We start from the raw sequence: 5,000 nt of genomic DNA, 5'->3' as shown, positions 1-5,000 counted from the left end.
CAAATTTCTGCCGTGCCAATGCCATTTTTATGGCTTGTAAATTCATACAATGGTCCCCTAAGCCTTCACGTGAAGTTTCGTTGCAAGATGACTCGTTTTCTATTTTTCACGATTTTCGAAACTTTTTGCGGTTCGTGATTTTTTAGAATTTTTTTAGAAGGAGTTTTGGCCCCAAATTTTGTGGACGTGATCCTTCTATTTTTGTTGGCATGCACAAAAAAATTCAGCTAAAAACTCGAAGCGGAGAAGATTTCGCGACCGTTTGAAAAAAGTGTCCCCGTTTCAGACACTTCAACGGCTACTGGCAGCAAACCTGTAAAATCTCAAACGCTCTTTAAGGGGGTGTGAGTTCTCAGAGGTTTGATGAGGGATAGGGGGCCAACACAAGGGCCAAGCACCAGCACCCATCGCACGTCATGTGCGCACACCCCCCCGGCCCCCCTCCCAATCGCCGGAACCCCAATGCCGCCGGTCAGGTTCTCCGGCGGTACTCCGGCGATGCTCCGGCGATGCTGTCCCGAGTGAAAAAAATGCGGCACCAGCACATGCTGGAGCCAAGCATGGGCACCGTGGCTCAAAATCGAACTTCGGCCAAGGCCTCGACCATCAATGGCACATGATGACGCATGGTGATGGCACATGCATCGACCATCATCGGCATAGGCTGCCCTTCGGTACGGGCACTTGCCTCGACCGCCATCGGCACAAGCTGGGCCCTGGTGTGGGTTGTTGCCTCGATCACCAGCGGCACATGCTGAGCCTTGGTGCGGGCGGTTGCCTCGAGCACCATCGGCAGACCCTGGGCCCTGGTGCGGCCGGTTGCCCCGATAACCATCGGCACACGCTGGGCCCTGGAGCGGCCGGTTGCCTCGATCACCATCGGCAAAAGCTGGGCCCTGTGCGACAGGTTGCCTCGACCACCATCGGCACACGCTGGGCCCTGGTGCGGCAGGTTGCCTCGAGCACCATCGGCACACGCTGGGCCCTGGTGCGGTCGGTTGCCTCGAGCACCATCGGCACATGCTGGGCCCTGGTGCGGGCACTTGCCTCGACCACCATCGGCACACGCTGGGCCCTGGTGCGGCAGGTTGCCTCGACCACCATCGGCACACGCTGGGCCCTGGTGCGGCAGGTTGCCTCGACCACCATCGGCACACGCTGGGCCCTGGTGCGGCAGGTTGCCTCGACCACCATCGGCACACGCTGGGCCCTGGTGCGGTCGGTTGCCTCGATCACCATCGGCACACGCTGGGCCTTGGTGCGGGCGGTTGCCTCGAGCACCATCGGCACACACTGGGCCCTGGTGCGGCAGCTTGCCTCGAGCACCATCGGCACACGCTCGGCCCTGGTGCGGTCGGTTGCCTCGAGCACCATCGGCACACGCTGGGCCCTGGTGCGGCAGGTTGCCTCGACCACCATCGGCACACGCTGGGCCCTGGTGCGGGCGCTTGCCTCGACCACCATCGGCACACGCTCCGCCCTGGTGCGGTCGGTTGCCTCGAGCACCATCGGCACACGCTGGGCCCTGGTGCGGCAGGTTGCCTCGACCACCATCGGCACACGCTGGGCCCACGCTGGGCCCTGGTGCGGCAGGTTGCCTCGACCACCATCGGCACACGCTGGGCCCTGGTGCGGCAGGTTGCCTCGACCACCATCGGCACACGCTGGGCCCTGGTGCGGCAGGTTGCCTCGAGCACCATCGGCACACGCTGGGCCCTGGTGCGGCAGGTTGCCTCGAGCACCATCGGCACACGCTGGGCCCTGGTGCGGCAGCTTGCCTCGAGCACCATCGGCACACGCTCGGCCCTGGTGCGGTCGGTTGCCTCGATCACCATCGGCACACGCTGGGCCCTGGTGCGGCAGGTTGCCTCGCCCACCATCGGCACACGCTGGGCCCTGGTGCGGGCGCTTGCCTCGACCACCATCGGCACACGCTCCGCCCTGGTGCGGTCGGTTGCCTCGAGCACCATCGGCACACGCTGGGCCCTGGTGCGGGCGCTTGCCTCGACCACCATCGGCACACGCTCGGCCCTGGTGCGGGCGCTTGCCTCGAGCACCATCGGCACACGCTGGGCCCTGGTGCGGGCGGTTGCCTCGACCACCATCGGCACACGCTGGGCCCTGGTGCGGCCGCTTGCCTCGAGCACCATCGGCACACGGTCGGCCCTGGTGCGGTCGGTTGCCACGAGCACCATCGGCACACGCTGGGCCCTGGTGCGGGCGCCTGCCTCGACCACCATCGGCACACGCTCCGCCCTGGTGCGGTCGGTTGCCTCGAGCACCATCGGCACACGCTGGGCCCTGGTGCGGCAGGTTGCCTCGAGCACCATCGGCACACGCTGGGCCCTGGTGCGGCAGGTTGCCTCGAGCACCATCGGCACACGCTGGGCCCTGGTGCGGCAGGTTGCCTCGAGCACCATCGGCACACGCTGGGCGCTGGTGCGGGCGCTTGCCTCGACCACCATGGACACACGCTGGGCCCTGGTGCGGCAGGTTGCCTCGATCACCATCGGCACACGCTGGGCCCTGGTGCGACAGGTTGCCTCGAGCACCATCGGCACACTATCGGCCCTGGTGCGGGCGGTTGCCTCGACCACCATCGGCACACGCTGGGCCCTGGTGCGGGCGCTTGCCTCGAGCACCATCGGCACACGCTGGGCCCTGGTGCGGGCGCTTGCCTCGAGCACCATCGGCACACGCTGGGCGCTGGTGCGGGCGCTTGCCTCGACCACCATGGACACACGCTGGGCCCTGGTGCGGCAGGTTGCCTCGATCACCATCGGCACACGCTGGGCCCTGGTGCGACAGGTTGCCTCGAGCACCATCGGCACACGCTGGGCCCTGGTGCGGGCGGTTGCCTCGACCACCATCGGCACACGCTGGGCCCTGGTGGGTTTAGGCACATCTTCAAATTTCTGTCGTGCCAATGCCATTTTTATGGCTTGTAAATTCATACAATGGTCCCCTAAGCCTTCACGTGAAGTTTCGTTGGAAGATGACTCGTTTTCTATTTTTCACGATTTTCGAAACTTTTTACGGTTCGGGATTTTTTAAAATTTTTTTATAAGGATTTTTGGCACCAAATTTTGTAGGCATGATCCTTCTATTTTTGTTGGCATGCACAAAAAAATTCAGCTAAAAACTCGAAGTAGAGAAGATTTTGTGACCGTTTGAAAAAAGTGTCCCCATTTCAGACACTTTAACGGCTACTGGTAGCAAACCTGTAAAATCTCAAATGCTCTTTAAGGGGGTGTGAATTCTCAGAGGTTTGATGAGGGATAGGGGGCCAACACAAGGCCAAGTACCAGCACCCATCGCACATCATTTGCGCACACCCCCCCGGCCCCCCTCCCAATCGCCGGAACCCCAATGCCGCCGGTCAGGTTCTCCGGCGGTACTCCGGCGATGCTCCGGCGATGCTCCGGCGATGCTGTCCCGAGTGAAAAAAATGCGGCACCAGCACATGCTGGAGCCAAGCATGGGCACCGTGGCTCAAAATCGAACTTCGGCCAAGGCCTCGACCATCAATGGCACATGATGACGCATGGTGATGGCACATGCATCGACCATCATCGGCATAGGCTGCCCTTCGGTACGGGCACTTGCCTCGACCGCCATCGGCACAAGCTGGGCCCTGGTGTGGGTTGTTGCCTCGATCACAATCGGCACATGCTGAGCCTTGGTGCGGGCGGTTGCCTCGAGCACCATCGGCAGACCCTGGGCCCTGGTGCGGCCGGTTGCCCCGATAACCATCGACACACGCTGGGCCCTGGGGCGGGCGCTTGCCCCCAGCACCATCGGCACACGCTGGGCCCTGGTGCGGGCGCTTGCCCCGAACACCATCGGCACAAGCCGGCCCTTGGTGCGGGCTCCTGGCTCGACCACCATCGGCACACGCTGGGCCCTGGTGCGGGCGGTTGCCTCGAACACCATCGGCACACGCCGGCCCTTGGTGCGGCCGGTTGCCTCGACCACCATCGGCACACGCTCGGCCTTGGTGAGGGCGCTTGCCTCGACCACCATCGGCACACGCTGGGCCCTGGTGCGGGCGCTTGCCTCGACCACCATCGGCACACGCTCGGCCTTGGTGCGGGCGCTTGCCTCGACCACCATCGGCACACGCTGGGCCCTGGTGCGGGCGGTTGCCTCGACCACCATCGGCACACGCTCGGCCTTGGTGAGGGCGCTTGCCTCGACCACCATCGGCACACGCTGGGCCCTGGTGCGGGCGCTTGCCTCGACCACCATCGGCACACGCTCGGCCTTGGTGCGGGCGGTTGCCTCGACCACCATCGGCACACGCTGGGCCCTGGTGCGGGCGGTTGCCTCGACCACCATCGGCACACGCTGGGCCCTGGTGCTGGCGGTTGCCTCGACCACCATCGGCACACGCTGGGCCCTGGTGCGGGCGGTTGCCTCGAACACCATCGGCACAAGCCGGCCCTTGGTGCGGGCGGTTGCCTCGAGCACCATCGGCACACGCTGGGCCCTGGTGCGGGCGGTTGCCTCGACCACCATCGGCACACGCTGGGCCCTGGTGCGGACGGTTGCCTCGAGCACCATGGGCACACGCTGGCCCTTGGTGCGGGCTCTTGCCTCGACCACCATCAGCAGAAGATTGCCCCTACGTCGAACACCATCGATACATGCCGGGCCTTGGTGTGGGCACATGCCTCGAGCTGGTGCGGGCGGTTGCCTCGACCACCATCGGCTCACGTTGGCCCTTGTTGCGGGCACATGCCTCGACCACCATCGGCACCTGCGCACCCTCGGTGTGGGATTTGCTTGTTTGGAAAAAGTGTCCCCGTTTCAGACATTTTAACGTCTACTGGTAGCATATCTGTAAAATCTCTAATGCTCTTTAGGGGGTGGTGGTCCGGCACCCCCTCTCCCCCCCCACGGGGGGAGTAGGTGTGCGCGATGGGCCTCCCATTGCGTGCACCCCGGCCAACGTCCCTCGAACGAAATACAGGGCGTGCATGCCTTCCGGCGATTTTTGT

Source organism: Durio zibethinus, unplaced genomic scaffold, assembly GCF_047325235.1.
Source record: "Durio zibethinus cultivar Kanyao isolate XHJ-2024 unplaced genomic scaffold, ASM4732523v1 HiC_scaffold_2, whole genome shotgun sequence".
Lineage (NCBI taxonomy): Eukaryota > Viridiplantae > Streptophyta > Magnoliopsida > Malvales > Malvaceae > Durio > Durio zibethinus.
The sequence above is the reverse complement of the archived record's forward strand: the minus strand, read 5'-3'. Positions refer to the sequence as shown.